Genomic DNA, 22911 nt, shown 5'->3' on the forward strand with positions numbered 1-22911 from the left:
AGTTCTTCGAGCGAGCAATTTTTATTAAACATAGGATTTGAGAGAAGAATAGCTATAGTTATAATACCAAAAATTCTAATACCATATCTGATACCATAAAATCAAAGCTCTAGGACGCACTGAAAAAAGGTCTAGTAAAAGACAAGACACACTTGACAAAAACCATGATTGAGACAGGACACGAAACGAAAATGCAAAGAAAAACGAGAAGCATATTTACAGTATTTAGATAATTAGGAATACAGGAAGCATATGACGACTGTTAAAAGATAAGAAAAGAAACAAATATAATAGTAAATAAAACAAAGCAAGGACACTAGAACTCATACTTAACCCTATACTCCAGTCGTCAGAGACGAAAATGCCACTGAACCTCTAAAAATCATACGAACAAGCTGAATTTTGCCGAGGATGCCAAAAAAAGATGCAAAAAAGTTTACCACTTTTCCCCTGGGGCTTTCTACTAAAACATTCCTCGTAGAGGGGGGGGGGGGAACGGAAAAAAATCAATTTACCAAGAATCTGAACGCCATAGAAAAAAATATTTCAAATAAAAACTGTAGCTAAGATAATTTTGAACAAAAATGTTTATTAACATTTTTTCTTTAGAATGAACCGTTCTCTCAGAAACAATGCTTGAAGCGATCGTCAATTTTTAATGTCAGTTAAGCGCGCGAAATCAATGTTCAGGCTGGTTTTAGAGTCACACTGATCATCGGCGCTGATAGCTCAGCACGTAGTTTGTCAGCGCCAGACGTTTCAGTATCGTGCTGATCGCTGCGGAGTACAGACAGGCACAAAATGCGAAGAGTAATAATCATTGCTGCTTTATACTAAATATCGAAAAGAAAGAAAAAAATGCGACGAAGCCTTCATAGTCATCCTTTGATTGAGGAGAGAGCCGTCGCCGGAGAATTTGTTATGTTATAAGGTACTCTGAGGGCTAACGAAACAAAATTCTTTAATTACTTTCGCATACCAACTAGCACTTTCGACGAATTACTGGCGAAGACAGGCGATAAACTGGTCCATGCCAGTGTACGACGTTTGCCTATACCACCGATTGAAAGACTGATGATGACTTTAAGGTAAGACAAAAACATTTATTGTAATTATCATAATGTTTAATATTCATAGGAAAGAACATTTTTTCATATTATTATTGATCATTACAGCTAGTTGTTTGATAATCAGACTAACCTTTTTTTTTTTCGTCTTTATAGAGGAATCATTTATATTTCGTCTTTATATAGAATCAGACTAACTTGGAGTCGCATCATTGATTTGAAACCGTGAATAGTCTGAATTCGTATTATTGTATTATGATGATCCATACGGGTCATGTTGCGGTGGAGACATGTGAGTAAGAGGATACTCAGGTATTTGGCCGGTAATTGTAGTTTTTAATTTCCATGGCATCGAAATATTTTAAAATTTGACCCAAAGAAAAAAAAATAAAGCCAGGTTATCAGCGGCAAGATCTGGTGTTTGATTACTTAGTAAATTTAATAACTCTTTCAAAAAGTAAAGTTTCTTGGTTTGTTTGTTGCGGCATTCTTTTTCTTTTTTGCATCCAAGGTCTTTGTGATGATCCAGAATCGTTTTGGTCTTCCTGTAAAGTGTTTGAAGAAGATTGATGGGTTTACAAATTAGAATCTTGCGTGTTATCCGGGGATATCGTATTATATCACGACTCCTCAAAATTGACGCAATTTGAACACGTCATTATTGCGTGTTCCAAACAAATTGGAGGATCACATCGCATGCATATGTAAAAAGTCTTCCTATCTTTATTTCTTGGACAAACAGAACATCTACTGCTTGTCCTACGTCGCTTAGGTCCCAACTGATGTACCTATGGTTGCTGATTATCACGTAGTTGTCGACGCAAGGAAGGGTTTTGTTTTCGTTGATTTCGAAACTCAGAAATCAGCTGCACACCCAGTTCTTTCAAAAAAATTCGTCTTTTTAATTTATCGCTTTTTGTGTCTATTTTATATATAACTTGAGCATTCACTCCAGTTGTATTCAAGAACGAAAAAAATAGTGTCAAAGTCCAACGAAGACTATTTCTTGATATGCTGTATCATCATGATGCAATGTAGAAAAGACGATTACATTTTTTGGCACATATGAGACAGCCGTTATATCGTTATATCTGAAGGCGGAGTTTCAATTTATGTAAAAGAAAATCTTATGTATTCTTCTCTTAATCTAAATGAATATAATGTAGAGCAAAGTTCTGAGTTTTGTGCAATTTATGTACCTTCAATAAAAACCAATATTTTAACTGTATACAGATCGGGTAAGGGTGACTTTGACTTATTTTTGGTGAATTTTGAAAATGTCATAACATCCTTGCTTAGTAAAGCAGACAAACTTATCATACTTGGTGATTTTAATATAAATTTTAAACTTGAATCTGAACCGTTTTTTGATATTCAAAATCTATTAACATCTTTTGGTCTAAAAACAACTATAAACGATTATACTAGAATCACATCCCAGTCCAGTAGTTGCATCGACAACATTATGACAAATTTTTCTGAAACTATCTACAGAGTTGGCGTATTTGAACCTTGTTTTTCTGACCATCGAGCTCAGTTTTTATTTATTGACTCTGAGCATAAAGTTGTTGACACTTGTCAAACATTTCAACGGTTTATTACTTCATCTGGTTTACAGAAGCTTAAACGTGCGCTAGCTAGTACAATTATGGACTTTTTCCATACTTTTTCCAACTTTTTATATGATATTAATAATGATTCTGATTTTTTAACAGTCTTTCTTACCGAAACTTATAACAATTTAATATTAAAGCATTTTCCACTACAAAAATTACGACAAATGGCTGAAAAAACACCTGTGCAATGGTTTAATAATGAATTAAGGTCTTACAGATCTAATCTTTTTCTTGTTAAACACATTGCAGATGCCACTAAGGATCCCGATTTATTCAAAGTATATAAACTACAAAAAGTTGAATATAATCGGCAATTAAAAATTGCAAAAAAGTCAGCTTACTGTAATTTTATTACTAATTCCAATAATAAACCTAGAGACTGCTGGAAAATAGTAAATTTCAAAAGAAACTACACAAGATCCAGTTCGCTACAACCTGATCTACCTCCAGACGAAATGAATCAATTTTTTACTACAATTGCAGAGAATATAATTACATCTCTTCCCAATATTAACGTCGATGTCCTCGTCAATTATAGAAATTATCCTTCTCCGAGCAAGTCCTTTTTTCGTCCCGTTCTGGAAGAAGAGGTCTCTCAAATAATAAAGTCTCTTAGTAATTCTAATTGTAGGGACGTTCACGAAATTAATAGCAACATTTTAAAAGAAACTTACCAAATAGTTTTAACACCTTTCACTTATCTTAATAATTTAATTCTATCAACTGGAGTATTTCCAGGAATACTAAAATACTCAAAAGTACTACCAATCTACAAAAAAGGTGATTCCTGAAAAACTGACAATTACAGACCCATAAGCATTGTTTCTACTTTTGGGAAAGTGAAAAAGTTATCAAACAACAATTTTGTTCCTATTTTGAGTCAAATAATTACTTTAGCAACTCACAATATGGATTCAGAAGTGCTCGTTCTACTACGAACGCGGTATTTAATGTTGTGAGCGAGGTGATTGAGGGGCTTGAACGCGGCAATCGCATAGCAATTTCTCTTTGCGACTTGTCGAAGGCATTTGATTGCGTTTCACACGACATTTTGCTTCAGAAACTAAATAACTATGGAATCAGAGGTATCCCTCTTAAGCTTATAACTTCTTATCTATGTGGCAGACACCAGGCGGTAGTGTCTAAAGGTCATATCTCCGATTTTCTATCCGTTAAACATGAAGTCCCACAAGGTTCGGTCTTAGGACCTCTTTTGTTTATTATTTATGTCAACGATCTGCCTAAATTCATATCTCCGTACAAAACCATACAATTCGCAGATGATACGACATACGTTATATCAGGAAAAAATAATGATGATTTAAAAATGTCTCATGAGGAAGTTTCTATAAAATCTAGTTCATGGTTTGCTGCAAACAAACTAAAACTTAACTCTGATAAAACGCAAAATTTGGTTATATCTGCAAGTAATTTACACAATGATCTAGTTAACAAAGAGACTGTTAAACTATTGGGAATAACCATAGATAATCGACTTAACTGGTCGGCTCATATCTCACAACTTAAGAAAAAACTATCAAGTTCATTATTTGTTATTCGCCAACTAGCAGGGGTTGTCAACTTCGAAACATTAAAAATGACATATTTTTCCTATTTCCTTAATTTTTAGAATGCAAAAGAAAGCTGTCAGGATTTTAGCAGGGGTTAGTTATCTAGAACACTGTCGACCTTTCTATATCAAATTCAAAATTATGCCGCTACCTAGTCTGTTGATATTTCAAATTTTAACTGAAATTCACAGAAAACGTGCTCATTTAATAAAGCAGTCTGATGTCCATGTTCACAATACGCGAAACTGTCACTACCTACGAACAAATCGCTTAATTATAACTATTACAATATTTTACCAAAAAGTATAAAACAGCTAAGCTGTAATAGTTTCGATAAAGTTATAAAAAAATATCTTCTAAAACATTGTTTTTACTGCTCAGAAGAATATATGACTCATTGCAGAACATCGACTGAACTGATTACCGTAACTTTGCCATAAATGTTTTTTCTATTTATTATATGTTCTTGTTTGTATATATTATTTAAGTTACGTTTTATATTCGTTTTTTAATACTATGTATGTTCTTTTTGACTTGCTACAAACAATATTTGTATATGTTATGTAGTTAAATAAATACTCTACTCTACTCTATACTCTATTCTTTGAAGGCAAATTTTGAACTGCGGATTTCTCTTCCTCGTGTGTTTAGAAATGCTGTTGGAATTTGCCTTTTGTTCTTCCTAACTGTCCCAACCGAAGTAAGATGATGAGTCTGAAGTAGATTGATTATGAGCGGATAACTGGTAAACCAGTTATATTACGTATTAAGTAATATTACGTTTAGTACCAGAAACTGGCCCAATCAAACGTTCAACTATGTTTTGCGGATTGTTACTTTATCGGAAAGGTCCTTCTGGCAGTGTGCCGACGTAAACTTCCATGTTTAGACAGTAGTAAGTTTTGGCATTCACTAGCGCAAATACTTTCAAGCAATGGGAAGAAACAAATACTGCAGCAGTTTCTTTAGAACCAATGATGCTATTTAATATGAGACGATCTTTTATGGAATACATTGACAAATGAATTAAAGAAAATGGTGGACATATCGAACACTTACTTTGAAAAAAAGTTATATTATTTAGTTTAACTATTTCTTAATTTGGTTTGTAAACAAAATGTTTTGATTATGACTTTAATTTAATATAAAACGTAAAATGTTTAATGTAAAATCCTATTATTCTGTTATTTTGTCAAATCCTATTATTAATTATCCTGCTGATATATTTATTTTATTTAATATTTCGTTAACTATTATCTTTAGTTAAAGGTATTTTATACCAAAATTCAGAAGTATTAATGTTTTTGTCTATTTTTTTTTCCTTTCTTTTCTCCAATCATCAACTACTATTTCAGAAGACATTGATACCCCTTAGCTTAGAGCTTCTTTTTTCTCCTTGCCAGTTTAAACTGTTTTCAACTTAACTCGTTTCAGTCTGGTATACAAGAAACAAGAAAATTTAATTCTAAAGTTTATCTGATTTAATTATTTTTAACAATTTATTTCTCACAAAAAATTAATTAACTAGATAATAAACATAGTTAGTATAACTCGTTTTGCGATTTTCCAGACTAATTTTGAGCTTTTCTCACATTTAATTCAGTTATCCAACTCTATTCCGACAGAAACCGATTCATTTACTCAAACTGCTTTATAAAGAGTTAACAAACAACTTAAATTATAAAACCGTGTTACTCCATTAAGTTAAAACTCCTAATCTCAGCCAATTTGTAACGGCACTGAGCCCTTTGCCTCCGTCGTGCCAACTTTGTGTCGGCTGCAGATTTTCTGTGATACATGAGCTGGACCAAAATGAAACGTACTGCACAATAAAGCATACTAGTTAATCCACATGTCCAATGGATTTTAACTGTAATGTTGTAATTGATAGCTCCAACGCTGTTTTTCGATAATGTCTATCTTCTTGATTCAGATGCAATTTTCAGACAGCTAGAGAAATATTTAGATACTATTATGAATTGATAAGATAGTTTGTATTTGTAAAGTTTTTCAACTTTTTTTATATGAACGTTTCTTTTTTCCATGGCCTGTCGATCTTTTTTATATGCATTTTTACTGCAGATTAAACACAAATTGTGGTTAATTGTGAGTAAAAATAATAAATTCTCATATAGCCCCACTGGCACCAAAAACGGACACCTTTATAATTTCTGACGAAATTGACTCGATCTTTTGATTTTTTTTTTCGTTTATGTTAACAAATTTGGTAAACAATGATGACGGTGTAGCAGAAAAACCTAAACATATCTTAACGAGAAATGTCTTAAATTGAAATTTTTCAGATATTGTTCCAATCCCAACAATATTGGCATCAACTTAGTTACGCTTACTTCAGTGTTACAAGAAGACTGACTACTTTATTGTTTTTACTAGGACATTTCTGTTTATGGATGTGAAGTGTTTATTATTAGGTTATTCAGGTCAGAAGAATTCAAGTTTAGGTAGTTAACAGATCCGGAGTTTTACGCAGTACAGTGGAACGTGGCTTTGCTTGTTTTATAGGGATAGGAGATAGGAGCTCACACTCGATGTCCGGGAATAGGTCATCAGAGAAGAACTGCTTATTAGGACGACCGTTTTATAGTATCGTCAGTAAAAGTTCCTCTTTCATCGACTCGCTGTAGAGTAGATGGAAGGGCTACAACGGTATAAAACAGTGTACGCCACAAGAGAGAGTTGAGTTCCGCTAAAGTACTGATCTAGTGGGAACTCTATCAAGCCTCTGGGTGTTGACTGGAGGCCCATTGTCCGGAGTTCAGAGTGGTAATCTGATAACAACTCCACTGGCCACAGGGTAAAGACTGAAGGCCAGCCGCTTCAGCTAGAGTGTTGATTTAGCGGCAGTTCCGTACCCAGTCTTGAAGTATTGATCTGAGACAGACCTATTCTTTGCCGTGACTAAGTATTGATTAGTCGCTTTCTGCTCCTCGCCTGACCGAGTGTTTATCGGCACGTTCCATCTATGTTCCTTTGACCCGCCCGTTTCTGTCTTCGCCGTGTGTGTTATTATTGCACATCGTAATTACCATTTAGATTTTATGACATATTAATTGTATTTTATTTTCACAGGTATTGGTATTAAACAGTGGGTCGCAGAGCCGTACTTCCAGGTCGTAGCCGCAGGATTGACAGTTTATTTTTATTGGTTTAAATATAACTTTATTTTGTTATTCACTTGTTCCAAATATATTTTTATTTTAATTTAAATCTGCGTTTTAATGATCCTGTTGTCTAAAAAAACTACCTGCCACAGAGTTCTTTTTAAATAAAAGTTTTTCGTACGCATCTCCTATCTAAAACATATCTTAAAACCCTCTATCATAGATTGTCGATAGTCGATAAAAGCTACAGTAAAAAATGTGGTTGGACAATGTTATCAAAAATTCAAGGGGTTTTATGTAAGAGTGAAAAACGACGAAAACCACGCGAAGTAATCGAGTAGGGCTCATCACATCAAGTATTTACTATATTTTTCTAGACATTAAGTCATGTTTTTTACCAAGAATTAACCAAGTTACAGGATTCCTGCGACCAGCGAATCTGCGAAGTGTTAGTTACAGTTGAGGGTTAGTTAGTGTTATTTGGTATTCATATTATTTTGCTACCCCGATAATATATCACTTGCGACTAGACAAATTTATAGAAACCACAAAGCAGATTCTAACGACCGACCTACAAGTTTTGAGAGAATATTTTAAAAAGTGGAGACTTTGTTCTAATGCTAGCAAAATTAAAGTATACTGTTTTTATCTCAACGATAAAATAGCACATAGAAAATTAAGCATTATGTTTTAAGAAAAAATGCTTCCATATAATTAGTTTTCTAAATATTTTGGAATTGCGTTATATCGTACAATCTTACAAGCAACAGCTTGAAAAATTCTCTGCTAACCTGAAAACGAGAAATAATATCATTCAAAAGTTCTGTGGAATAACTTGGAGATCTCCAGCAGCTACCCTGCGATCTTGTACTCTCGGATTGGTATATTCTGCTGAAGAGTATTGTGCTCCCATCTGAAAAAACAGTCCTTACATACGCTACGTCGGTACTCAACGTAACAGCACTACGCGTATGGTAACCGGATCGTTGAGATGCACCCCACTCCAATGGCTTCCCATCTTAGCGGGAATAGTTTCACCAGATAACCGTAGACGAAACGCCCTACTAACAGAACATAAAAAGATCAACGATAATCTAGGTTTACTGATACACCGAGATATTCTAGATTTGGGAAGAAACAGGGTGAAATTTAGAAACTCGCCCGTATTAACTTCCAAGAATCTATTAGCGGCCAATTTTAAGATAAAAGACTACTGAAAGAATAGATGGAAAGGGAATAAACATACACACAAAGTACTTCATCCTCATCACCAGTTCCCAGGTTTTGATTTAAATCGCAAGACATGGGCGACACTAAATAGAATCAGGTCTGGGTGCGTTAGATGTGCTGACATCCTACAGAAGTGAGCCAAGGTTTCGTCTTTACATTGTGACTACGGCCATCCAAGATAAACCATACCACACATTACCTCAAAATTCTCTATGCGAGTATATCCAGGTCCATGGTGGGACATCCATTAAAAAGCACCAGAGGCAATAAACTGGATAGGCAGTATTTACATCAGCGTCTAATATTCATACATATTTAGATTATTTTTATTTTGTATTAATACTTGTTTTATTTGTATTTAATATTGTGTACTATATATTTTCTTTTTTATTGTGCCATACGCTAAATAAATAAGTAAATAAATCTATATTCAACCATTTCCCACTGCTCCATTTTCATCTGCTCTATTGTCACGATTTGCTTAACCAATTCCGCAAAAATGGCCTCTTTTAAAACGATTCTGTTATATAACCATCATTATCATCATTGGCGTAGACCGCTTATGACTTCGATCTTGTCAAGATTCTTAAGAAACCTGAGCTTTGGCTTACACCGTTTTGACGTATCTAATGTTAAACAGTTTATGTAGATGAACAGCAACATGTCTCCCTTGGAGCGGTGCTTTATTTATTCTGCAGCTTATGATTGTATTTGGGCCCCCATGTCCCGCTTTCACAAACTACTTCACAGAGTTTACGTCACATAGGATTCATTAATTTGGTTAGAGTCGCATAGGTTAGGGTGGCAATATAGTAGCATATGTTTGCGAGTATGATATACCTGTGTATTTTTCCGGGTATATTATTGTTGGGTTCAATCCGTGTACCCAGATGGATGCACTTTCCCATAGCTTGGAAATTTGATTAATAGAACTGAGATCTGCACCAAAGTTCCCACCTCTTGCATATTTGTTATACAGTAAAATATTGTAACATAATATACAACTTTTTATTAAACGAAAACACAGCTTTTGCACCATAATACATGTGTGGTAGATTGAACCGTCAGTTTAAGATCCTGTAAATAATGTTACTATGCTACAAGAACTTAAACGTTTGTAGAATACAATTAAAAGTAATTTCATGTCGAATTTACGATTGGTCCAACGTTGATGTTGTAACCAACATCAATAGCAAAAGCAAAAATTTTATCTTTTCAGACATCGGCGAATGCAACGATCCAATGGCCAGTTTGTTCTTCCAACTAACTATTACGGCTAGTTGCTCACTAAGTTGTTTGGTATTTAAAAAACTTAAAATGTAGAAAAATTACTTACCCAATTATTTCACCATCGACTTATCTGCAATAAAACAAAATCAAAATTAAGAGAGTTATAAAACATTATACTTCTTATAAGTTTGAATTTTGCAGTAAATACATGCAGTAAACGTCATTTGGTAAAGTCTGCGAAATGAATTATTTTTGAATAAATAATTTTGAATAAATTACCGACCCCCTCATACAAAAGAAACGATCGGAAGCACTTTATTCATTCTTATAGAGCGATAAAAAAATTATGGATGAAAATTCAAGCATAAGAACTAAATTGAGACTATAAGTAAGACGTTTTTATTTAATTTTCTTTGATGTAACGCAAAACTTATATAACTTATAGTAGATTTTCATTATAAAATAATATTACAAAATAATCATTCTTTAAAACTCAGTTTGTCACTTTCAAATAGTAGGCCCATTGACTTTAATATAATTAACTAATGTCTGACCCTATCTTCCACACAATTTTCGTAATCTAATTGAAATATGGCCTTTAGCTCAATTACCAAATTTCCTTTTATGGCCCCAATCGACTCGTATCACCTAATTTGTACTTCGGAAATAAGAAAAGATTCGATGGAACCGTATCACTGTTGTGAACTATTAATTATGTTTTGGATGTGCGGAAACCGATCGGTAATGATTTACGATAATAGAGAGATAAGGTTGGAAGTCCAAGAAATGAATATACAAGATTCGGGTAACCGTAAATACGTATTTATGACGCTACGGCATTTCATCGGTACGGTGCAGTCGTTAGAATAGGTAAAATTAATTAGACAAACAAGAGGACTAGAAAGATAAAAAATATTGTGGCTAAGAAACATCCGAACATGGACAAGGCTAAATTTTCAACAGGTAATAAGAATAACTGAAAACAGAGAAAAGTTTGCAATTGTATTAGCCAACCTCCATTGAGAAGATGGCACTTTAAGAAGAAGGTGGGCTCATTCGCCGTAGTATTAGCTTCTGGGTGATCTTTAGCCGTCGTTCTAGAAGAGGAATGACGGTTTTTCGGTTCCATCTTCTTATTAAAGTTACTATTTAAGACAAGTGGTACAAAAGTCCACCATCTAAAGATTTCGCTCAGCTCTGTTGTCAGCGAAGTACTTGTGTACTCGATATATAACACTGTATGAGTTCGAAGGTTTCTTACATTCAAAGTTCTCTTATATAAAGAGGGTCTTCTTATATATAAAAGTATGTTGAAGTACTCTATACGCAGGATGTCTCATGGAAGAAATAATAAAAAAAGTAAGAACTAAAAAAGGCTACCAAATGGAAACAAAAACAACTTAAAATAATCTGCTATGCAGACGACGAAATACTACTCTCTCAAAGTGAAGATGATTTACAATGTATGCTGCACCAATTTAATAGAACCGCCAGATTTAGAAACTAACATGTGAATTTCCCCAAAAAAGACAAAAGGCATGGTTACAACAGCAAATTTACTAAGATGTAAATTGGAGCTAGAAGGTCAGATAATAGAACAAGTGATGGAGTTTAAATATCTAGGCATCACATTATCTAGTTAAGAAAGCTCGAAACCGAAGTGGAAGATCAAGTGAATAGAGCAAACAGAGCCGTAGGCTGCCTAAATGAAACAATTTGGAGAAATAAAAATATCGGGAAATAAACGAAAGGCAGAATTTACAGTCATCAGACTAATAATGACATACGCGACAGAAACAAGACCTGAAACAGACAGGACAAAAAGGATGTTAGAAATAGCAGAGATGAAAACGCTTAGAAAAATTGAGGGTAAGACACTATGGGACAGAGCTAGAAGTACAGATATACGACGTAGATGCAAGGTGGAGAACATCAAGAACTGGTTAAAAAATAGAAGAGTAGAATGGAACGATCGTATAAGCCGAATGACAACAAATAGAGTAGTAAAGATGACAAGAGACGGTTCCCCAATAGGAAGACGATCAGTAGGAAGACCACGAAAACGATGGAACGACAACTTACTGGAGGCACATTGAAAAACAGACAGAGTCATGTCTATATAAAAAGAAGAAGAAGAAGAAGTATTGTGTTCATGTTGAAACAAAGCTGAGGCGAGTTGCTTGTTTCTTATATTTCCACTTTGTTAGGGTGTCCCACTTATTTTATATTAAATGTGTCGCAGGAAATACTTCTTGATTTTCTAAAGGAATGTTGTCTTTAGGATCTATTAGAGATTATTGTTTTTTTCTTTCTCCACCGAATCATAAACGCCTTCAGAAGATGAAACCTACAGGAGGATTATAAACTCAAATATTTATAAAAAGATAATAGCTGTAATGAAATGATAAAACGACTATATTTAAAAAACATTCTAGCCCTTAAACGTGTCAATAACGATATCTATAAAATGACACGTACCTCAAAACTGGCTGAAGTATGCCTTTTTACTAAGCACAAAAAAAACGGACACATGTATGAGACTCAAAATCATTCCCCACCGAATAACAACAAAATGTGAAGAATATGTGAATTAGAAACAATTTGCTCAAAAAAATGCAGAAATCAACGAAATAATGTATATACGTACGTATTTTATCCACTATGAGAAAGTCTATAATCGTCTAGAACAGAAGCCACTTTTAGTGGCTTCTTCATACTGGATGTGAGTAGTAACAGAACTAAATTAGCTCAACTGGATCGCGACAGCAAAGGTAAACTTAGTATTAAATTTGATTATCGACAGAATGCATTTTGTGTTTATAAAGATGTCACTCTGCGGTTAAAAATCCATATTTCAAAAAGTAAAGTAACTGCAATTGCCAGATGTATTCTAAGAGTTAATATACATATGTATATACAACCAATCAGTAGAAGAAGTAAAAACATTTAAATACGTTGATTGTTTGATACGAGAAGATATAGATCCAGAAACAGAAACTCGAAGCAGAGTGAAAACGGTAAGAACAACCTTTGTCTGGATGAGAAATCCATTAACATACACTTACGGCACTATATGTGGACTTACGGCACCGATTCGTTAGAAGTTACGTGTACTCGATTATGCTGTATGTAAATGAAGCACGGATGTGGCAACACGTGCAATGAATATATTTATGCCATGGGTTTTTCGAAGATCGTTGAAAATATCATACATCATAAATGCAGATGTTTTAGGACCCATGACATGTGATAGGAAACTACTTACAACAATTAATATGCGGAAAAGAGGCAGGGATGAAGAGGATAAGGGAGTAAAGCGGAATGGAAACTTCTTCTTCTTAACGTGCCGTGCATTTCTGCGTAGGCGTCCACCGTACATCGTCTTGTCAGGTGAGATGTTAAATAGTTAGGATTAAATAATTCTGTTTTTAGAAGCATTGCAAAGCATTTCATAGCTGTGGATTCCTGTCCATTGTTGAATATTGCGCAGTCATGACATTTTTTTACGTCCCAGACCTCTCCTACCCTCTTATATCTTTCTCCTCGTAATATGTCTCCGAAGTATGCAGTCTTCTTACTTTTTACATAACTAAAAAGTTCCCTATCCTGTAAGCCCGGTCTTCTAAGTACTTCCTCATTTCTGACCCTGTCCGTCCATGATATTCTAAGCATTCGAGGCAGGCACCAGATTTCAAACACTTCAAGTTTGTTAATGGAACTGGCCTTTAACGTCCATGCTTCCATTCCGTACAAGAGAACATGCCACACGTAACACTTAAGCATCTTGTATCGGAGGTTGAAGTCCAATTTGCGATCAGTCATAAACTTACGAAGCCTCAAAAAAGCATTTCTGGCTTGTCAACTCTGCTCTTTATTTCATTCTCGGGGTCTCAACCCTCGTTCAGCAAACAACCCAAGTATTTAAATTGCCTGACCTGTTCGATTTCTTCTCCAGAGACATATATCTTTGCGTTTGGGTAATCATTTCTGTCTTATAATCATTGTTTTTGTCTTCTTGATATTTATTTTCAAACCCCGAGCTTCACTTGCAAGAGTAAGATCATTTAAAAGACATTGAAGATCTTTGATGTTATCTGCCACTATGGCTGTATCATCGGCATACCTGATGTTGTTAATAAATATGCCGTTAACTTTAATACCCTAATTAGATTCTGCCACTGCTTCTGCGAAGGCTTTTTCTACGTATAAATTGAACAGCATTGGAGACAGTATACAACCTTACCTTACTCCTTTTTTAATGGAGAAATCTTCTGTTTCGTTGAAATTTTGAAGACGTACTGTTGCTGTCTGGTTCCAATACAGATTGGCGATAATTCTTATATCCTTGTCGTCCAATCCCAACTATTGTAGGTATTTTATCATCAATTTGTGTTTTACATTATCGAATGCTTTTTCATAATCGATGAAACAGACAAAACCTTTCTTTGATCTAAACAATTCTGTATTAATGTTTGCATACTAAAGATCGCTTCTCTCGTGCCAAGTCCATTTTTGAAACCAAACTGACTCCATCCACTGACCTCTTCACATTTCTTGGAATGGAAACATAGGACCTAATAATAATGACAAGACAGAATAATTCACCAACATTGTAGCCAACCTTCACTAATGGAGAAGGCACCGAGATAATACCCTTCCACTCTGTTATAGTTTAAGTTCAGGACATCAATTTTTAAGGTAGCCACGAAAAATTAGTAATCAAAAGCTGGAAGATATTTTGTCCTCCCTGTAATAAATGAGCACTAAGTTTTGAAGAAATTCCCGTAAAGTGAGGATATCTAATACTGTTAAAAGAAATTGGATCAGAAACTTTGGAGTGTAATCCCCAAATATTTTATTAAATTATCAGGCATTATTAATTACCAAATCTTCTTACCTTGTCTAATGAAATTCTCCGTTTCAAATACTTAATAAATTATATTCAGGGTTTTCATCAGATATAAAGTTAAAAAGATATACTTCCCAAATTATATTCCAGCCAAACACAACATTAGGCTATAGAGTGATTATTCAGGTATTAATTTAAATTTAAAGAGATAAAAACTTTTCTTGAAAGTTAATTATCTCGCCGGTAACAGCAAATAATCCTCGGAAACTTTCCGCAGTTTCATAAAATTTCCTCTGGTACATTCGTTTACCGAAAAGCACAAAAAATAAATAATTTACAGCGTAATCAGGCCACGTTTAAAGCTTGAAAAGTTTGATCAAGAGCTAAACGAGTTTTTAAGAAAAAAGTCGATTCACGAAGTACGCCAAATTTTGTAGTTTTCTGTTAGTAAAAATTTTCGTCTATCGAATAACATTTATTTTGTATCCCTCGATATAACTCAAGTAGCCCAGTCTGGTTAAAAAAAAGGTGGAAAAATTTTTCGCAGATATCTGAAGCTTTCAAGAAATAGGTGGGGGTTACTAGATGACGAATAGATGAAAAAGTACTCCTATTTTTACCTTGCGTTTTTTTTTAACAATAATTTATGGTCACAATTTGATTTTTTATCTGTAAGTTTTTTCCCTTATATTTTACATAAACAATATTTATATCATTTTTTATATCAAGAATATCTTTATTTTCCTGTTTTTTAAATTAAAATTGATAAATAATTTACGAAGATATTTGCAAAAAAGCAGTTTTTTTGAACTAATTTATAAGTTTTATTAATTTTTTTATTAACAAAATAAAATGTTATTAATACATTTAAACATCGAGGAATTGCCGTCTTTTAAATTTGTGCGAAATTTTCCCCCGATCGGTCAAATAGTTTAAAAGTTATTTAATTCATTTATTCCTGAGGCTAAATATTTAAATAAATGAACTTGCTCTATTAATGATGCTATATAGACACATTTAGCAAATTTCATAGGATTCTTTAAGACTTAAACTATCTCAGAAGTTAAAGGCATATTGCGTTTTCATCGAAATTATTGCCAAAATAAACGTTTGAAAAAGGGGTATGTTTTTTACTTATAAACAATTGTAATAATTTCTATATTTTTTAAGCTACATACTTATACGTACAACCATTGGATAGCTGGTAAAAAACTCACATTTAAAAAAAAAATCGGTTGCCTGTAAAGTCGATTTTACGGGCGAAGATTTTACGTGACAACGTCTTTTTCTCGGTAGAATATTTATTGATATGAATATTATTAAATTGCACAATAGGAACAAGGAATTGAATGAAAATAAGAATTGCACAAATTTTAACTATAGAAATATATTTTGTTTACTAAAACATTGTACATGTAAACTTAAACTTAACTAATTTCTATTTGAGTGATTTTGTTGAGGATAGGACGATGATAGGAGAAATATGAAATGAAAGGAAGTGTTTCTGCTGTAATGTGTCTTGAACGCCAAGAACGCTCGAGAAAGACAGAGACACAAGCACGGAAGCACGCACCGATTCAACGCGCCTAATACTCTAGTGCTGCGCGCGCAGCGGACCGATCTTGTTTGAGTGGGAGAGAGACGCAAGGCATTCGCCGGTTCGGCGGGCCTCTCTCTCGTTCGGTGACTCACTGTAACAGACGTGAGCGGGCGTTACACTTTTTCATGAATGACTCCGAGCCACAACCTAATTTAAGACGTTGTCACGTCAAAAACCTTCTATGACCAATAGGAACGAAGTTAGGGACTATTTTTAAAAAAATCATATCTCCAATGTTTATAAACATTAAGAAGTTAAATTTGCACAAATTTTGAATGAAAATCTAAACTTTATATTGAAACTTAGCTATAGCTATAAAATTCATCCAATTTTTCGAAACTTACAGCCCTGCGAAAAGAAGGTACTTTCGGAAGATCGACACAGGAAAGTGGAGGGGATAACTGTTTTAGCTCCGTTTTTTTTTTTTCGAAATCGGAACTTCCAGTTGAAATACGTAGGAAAAATTTACATTATCTCGGCTTTCATTGCAGCTAGAAGCCTCTTTCTTTTAATCTGGGGTAGCTTGTCGAAATATGAATAACTACATAGTTTTCACTGGCTTTAAAAATTTAGCAGTATTAACCCTTAAGTACCATGGCGGGGTCAAAATTGACCCCCCGCGTTTTTAATGCCAAGTTTCGCTACCGAAACATAGATTGAGCATTGCGCGCTTTCTGCTAATCTTCGACCGGTAGGTGATTTATCGATCTACGAAAATTCCGTTAGTTTATCTGTTACTACTGCAGAGTTAGGCACGCATAGGGTCAATTTTGACCCGCTTATGGTATAAGTGTTTCTAGTGCAATTAACGAGTAATTTGAAATGGCGGGGTGTAGTCGCAATAAACGTCCTCTGACACAGAAAGAACTTGAAGAGGAGGGACAAAAAATTATGGACAATGGACTAGATAGTGACAGTGAGTTTTTAGACCAGGCTAGTGAACACAGTGATCACGAAACAGACAGTGAAGAGGAAGGGGACGATGATGACGAAAAAAATTGGCAAATTAATAATTCCGAAACTGGTAGTGAATATTCGGGTGAAGAAAGTGATATAGCTGACTCAAGGGATGTGTTTTATGGCAAAAATAGGTACAAGTGGTCTAAAACTTCTCCCACCTTTTCTCGTACACGTAAGCATAATTTAATTAGTCATTTACCTGGAGTATTGGAAAAGCTCGAGCTAGTATGCCAGAGAAACCAGTTGATGCTTGGGAATGTATTATTAGCCACGATATATTGCAAGAAATTCTTGAGAAAACCAATGAACGAATAACTAATATGGCTTCTAAATATAATTTACACAATTTATCGTGTCAATATACCAATCATCTTGACATAATTGAATTAAAGGCCTTCTTAGGCTTATTATATTTAGCTGGGGTATTTAAATCCAATAATGAAGATTTAAGGTCTTTATTGTCTACGAATGGTACTGGCCGTGATATATTTCGAGCAACCATGTCACTAAACCGATTTTATTTTTTGCTTGGAAGCCTTTGTTTTGACGACCCAGCTCCTAGACAAGAACGTATTGCGCACGGAGATAAACTGGCAGCTATATCCAATATTACTGGAAAAGATACACGCAGAGCAAATCCAAAAAAGTTATCCATCCCCACTCTAGATGTTTTGACACTTATTCCACCAATTTCTGGTACAAATAGAAACATAACAGCAGATAATTAGTTTTTGTCCATTGAGCTCATAAAAGAACTGAGAAGCCATAAAATATCATATGTTGGAACTCTAAAAAGAAATAAAAGAGAGGTTCCTGTTGAATTTCAACCCCAAAAAAACAGGCCACCTAATTCTGCCTTATTTGGTTTTACAGGAAGCGAGAGCCTTGTATCTTTTGTTCCTAAGAAAAATCGTGCAGTGTTGTTAGTGTCAACTATGCATCATTCCAATACAATGGTTAATGGAAAGCCAGAGATTATAAATTTTTACAACGAGACAAAAGGTGGGGTGGATTCATTGGATAAGAAATGTGCATGCTATAAAACTGGCAGAAGAACTCGTAGATGGCCTCAAGTAATATGGTTTCGCATTTTGGACATTGCAGGATTAAATGCTAACGTAATTTTTAATGGAGTTCAGCAAAATCAAATAATGGAAAGAAGATTGTTTCTAACCACTTTAGGCCAAGAACTTATTAAGGCCCATTTAACTCGTAGAGCTCAGCAAACTTGTTTACCGAGAGAAATTCGTAGTGCCATTTTTAAAGTTTCCGGACTTCAGGAACCAATGCCTGCCGCAAATCCAGAGCCACGACGAAAAAAGAGGGGAAGGTGTAAAATATGTCAATATTCCAAAAACCAAAAGAAAGAAAGCTCATCGTGCGATAAATGTCGAGATTTTATTTGCAAAAATCATTCCCGCATACAGACGTTATGCATAAGCTGTGTTGAAAATTAAGGTAAAATCATGCTTGTCATTTTTGAGATACGAAATCTAAATCGATTTTTTTATTTTAGGTAGGAGCTATGATACCTAGATTTCACCATTGGATATAAAAAAACTGCACATTGTTATTATTTTTCTCATAATTCGAGAAAGTGCTTAGCTTTGTTAATTTGACTGAATACAAAAGTTTTTTTTTTTAAATAAAGTTATATCTAATTAACCAAATTCGTTTATTTTTATATAAATGTAAAAGTAGCTGTAAACAAAATAATTTAAAATAAAACAAGTTAAAAAAAGAATATTTTTTGATACAAAAAAACAATGGGGGGTCAAAATTTGACCCTGCCATGGTACAAATGTTACTATTTTTGGCCATGGTACTTAAGGGTTAATAATGATGAAATATAATTACCTGAAATTTAATTTATAAAGTATATAAGTAATATTACATCATTGATATAAAATGAAAAAAAATATATGTTGATTTTCCGGGATTTTCCGAGATTTTCGGGGGGCTGAAAATTATGTTATCATTATTAATAGTGCGACAGACTATTCCAGCCAAATTAAAAAAAAGTAAGTTTTTACGGTGAATTTTAAGTGGGCTCAATTTTTCCGAGGTATCCCATATTTCCCGGAGTGTATACCTCGAAACGCAAACGAATTGCAAATAGTGATTGTGTAAAGAATGAAAACTATTTATCATTCGGTTTCACGTCATCTGGTGGTGAACTGTCTAAACCTGGATGCTTGATATGTGGCAAACAGCTGTCCAATGGAGCCATGGCGCCGAGTAAGTTAAAAAGACACCTACTCACAATGCATTTATGAAAATGCGGCTGAAAAACCTATTGAATATTTTAAAAGGCTCTTGTCAAATCAGTCTACTCAGGCTTCCACTTTTAAAAAACTTTCGTCTGTGTCGGATAAAGTACAAGAAGCCAGTTAAGCTGTGGCTGAGTTGATTGCAAAAAATATGAAATCCCATACAACTGCCGAGACTATTTTGTCAGCATGCTAAGAAATTGTTAAAATTATGTTTGGTGAATAATGTGAAAAAGAGGTTAAAAAAATAACATTATCTAATAATACGATTAAAAGGCGTAAGATATAACTGGAAAACCCCAGGTTATTGCTTTCGTTAGATTTATTTGCGAATCTAAAGTTATTGAACATTTTTTATTTTGTAAAGACCTCCCTGAAAATACGACAAGACTAGACATTTTTCAATTAGTGAACAGTTATTTTATCACTGCTGGTTTGTCTTGGCTGTCTTGTTTGAGTGTTTGCACAGACGGTTGCCCTGCGATGGTAAGAAAACTTAACAGGGTTTCTAGCTTTAGTAGAAAAGGAAAATCAAGATATTATTTTCACACATGATTTTTTACACAGAACTTGTTGCTAAGTCAATAATGCCTAAACTGAATGAAGTTCTGCAAATTGTTGTGAAAATGGTGAACTACATCAAAAGGAGGCCTTTAAAAGCGAGATTATTACACGTCCGCGAGATAAGATGGTTATCTCGCAGAAGTGTCCTTCAAAGATTCTATGAAGATTCTATGAACTTAAAGTGGAGCTGTTAGCATTTTGTACTTGTGAACAGTCTGAATATGCCAATTTCCTTAGTGATGACACCTGGTGCACTAAAGTTGCGTTTTTGGCAGACATTTTTGGGAAATTGTTTGTTTTAAATAAGGGCATGCAAGGAAAGCAAGAAAAAACATCCTCACCTCTACTGATAAAATCAGTTCCTTCCAGCAAAAGCTTTTACTGTGGGTAAAAAATGTTGAAACTCAAGCCACGTGGGACATGTTTCAGTTAACAAACAATTGCAATGTAGAACCAAATCTGTCATACCTTTTTTTGAAAAGTCTTAGTAAGCTGAATGACAATATCAAAAAGTATTTTCTCTCTCTCGATACGCCATCAATGAACTGGGTGCGAAATCTATACATCGAGTCGGCTTATGACACGACCTTGTTTACTACTGATGAGGGTGAACTGATAGATATAAAAAACGGCCGTTGACTTAAACTTAAGTACAGTAAAGTAGTTGAAGAAGCAGAGGCTGTCAAAACTGCAGAAAATCAGGTCACAAAGAAATCTATGAATGCAATAATACCGTTTTCAACTTCTTATATCTGTGAATCTGCTTTCCCGTCGATGAACGCCATCAACAACAAAAATCGTTCACGCTGAATTATACTGATGACTTGTTTCCAGAAAATATAGTTGAAACAGATACAATTCCATAAGAAAATATGTAGTTTCAGAAATACATTAAAAAAGTTACTAAAAAAACGACAACAGAATAATTGGATTATTTAAATAAAATAATAAAATAAAATACATTTAATATCCACTTACTCAGCCACTTCATCTTAAAGGGCTTTAAAAAAATGACTTTAACCCTTTAGCGCGCAAAACTATTTTTTTGGTGTTTTCAAAAAACAACGATATGTACGAGTTATATATACAAAAATTAGCATATTGCCATGTTTAAAAAAAAATCTTAAGTTTGAACTTTGAGTTGGAGGGGGTGGTCGATTTTTCGACCAGCGCACGTCAAGGACAATATACTTTAAGGTTGAATCCTAGTCAAAATATCGACCACTTCTGTTTTTTAAAATAACAAAAAGTAATGAACAAAAGTATTTATTTCTTAAAAAATCAGTATATCAAACATTTTCTTATGTTTCATAAAACGGTGCAAAGCATTCTAAATAGAGAGCCCACTTTACATCTACGGCAAACAATTTGACTTTGCCTTTTTTGCCTTTTTTTGCAGTGCTGCAATATGCGCAACGTCGACATGTTCTTTTTACTGACAAGTCATCTCCCAAATTTGATTTTTTAATATGAGTTTCTATGGAGACATCTCTTCCTCCATTTTTTTTAAATTTTTTTAATTGCTGTCGCAGCTTGGTCCCTTCTTTTTCGACTGTTATAGTCCAGAATTAGCTCATCAGCGAGAATTGGTCGAAATTTTTAGTGTGAGATACACTTAAAACTTATACAAAAGTTTTTCTTTTGCAGGAACTGACTATATAAAATATAGGAATTCAGAATGCAACAATCAACTAAATAATAGAATAGTTTTACCCACCATTTTTGTGATTTCCGTGAAATTTAATATGTAGAGTGATATTGGTTAAATTTATCGATTCTTGCCATATGTAAATTATATTCAGCAAAAGCCTCTGGACAGCTGATTTCTTCTCGATGTCCCATTTTGTTTGTTCTTTTCACTTTTGTTATGACTCCTGGATTATAAATAGAACTTATTACGTTTACTGATTTTTTTCCTCTATCTCCCTACTTTACTACCGATAGTCCCCTGATTGCGCAAAATCTGAATCCCCTACCTTCATCATCTTGTCTGTTTTCAGTATTGTTTTTGGATAATATTTTCTATCAACCTTGGAAGTTCTGTTACCAAAAGTGTTCCTCTCTAATAAACCTTTCAATAAATCAAATGAGGAAACATAGCTTGAGGAATCAAATGAGGAAAAATCCGAATTTTCTGCTTGCTCATCATCAAATCCTTCAAGCCAATCGAAAATCTCATTGGAATCAAGTTTTGAAACTTCCTCCAAATTTATTTTAGACATCTGCAATGTAAAATTTTACTATGTATGATCATTATTTTTCTATAGCATAACATGTTGCTGACTTAGAATAAAAATACATAAGTTACTCTATACCCTAGTTTTACTTTACACACCAGTGCGTAAAGTAACTTATGTATTGCTAATGTTAGTGGATAATATTTACGGTAGTAGAAAAAACTACCATAAACTTTAATTTAAAATAAAACGCTTTATTTTGTCCTATGTCCAATTTTGTAAGTGTTTTACTTTGCGTACTAGTGTATCTATTGTACTAGTTACGTACTAGTGTACTTTGCACACGGCAGTAGAAAAAATATTATATTCGCATCAATGTTTTAAAACGGTACCCAAATTCATCAATTCATCTGAACAAATTTACCTAAATTTTCTCAGCGCCAAGAGAACTAGATAAAGGAAATTAAAAAATGACGCCAGACAACCTTTAGGAACTATCTGACATTAATACAAAAATCATGTTAAATTTAGAATAAAAAATCAAATGTATAACACACTGTTATGAAATAAAGTGAGGTCATTTTTATAATTTCATCGATTTCTAGAACAAATTGTATAAAAAAAGTAATAAAATATTAAAAACATAATAATTATT

At 33.9% G+C, this 22911-nt stretch overlaps 1 protein-coding gene across 3 annotated transcripts in view; it reads right to left on the reverse strand.

Moving 5' to 3' along the window:
• Positions 1 to 22911, reverse strand: part of LOC140434935 (uncharacterized) — an 810654-nt gene that overhangs the window by 551487 nt on the left and 236256 nt on the right. For 2 of the 3 annotated variants that reach the window (XM_072523574.1, XM_072523576.1), the window contains one exon: positions 9943 to 9966. The exons of the other annotated variant lie outside the window; for it this stretch is intronic. The gene's annotated coding sequence lies outside the window, so the exon portion shown is untranslated. The remainder of the gene's footprint in view (positions 1 to 9942; positions 9967 to 22911) is intronic. 3 annotated transcript variants of the gene reach the window in all.

Source organism: Diabrotica undecimpunctata, chromosome 2, assembly GCF_040954645.1.
Source record: "Diabrotica undecimpunctata isolate CICGRU chromosome 2, icDiaUnde3, whole genome shotgun sequence".
Lineage (NCBI taxonomy): Eukaryota > Metazoa > Arthropoda > Insecta > Coleoptera > Chrysomelidae > Diabrotica > Diabrotica undecimpunctata.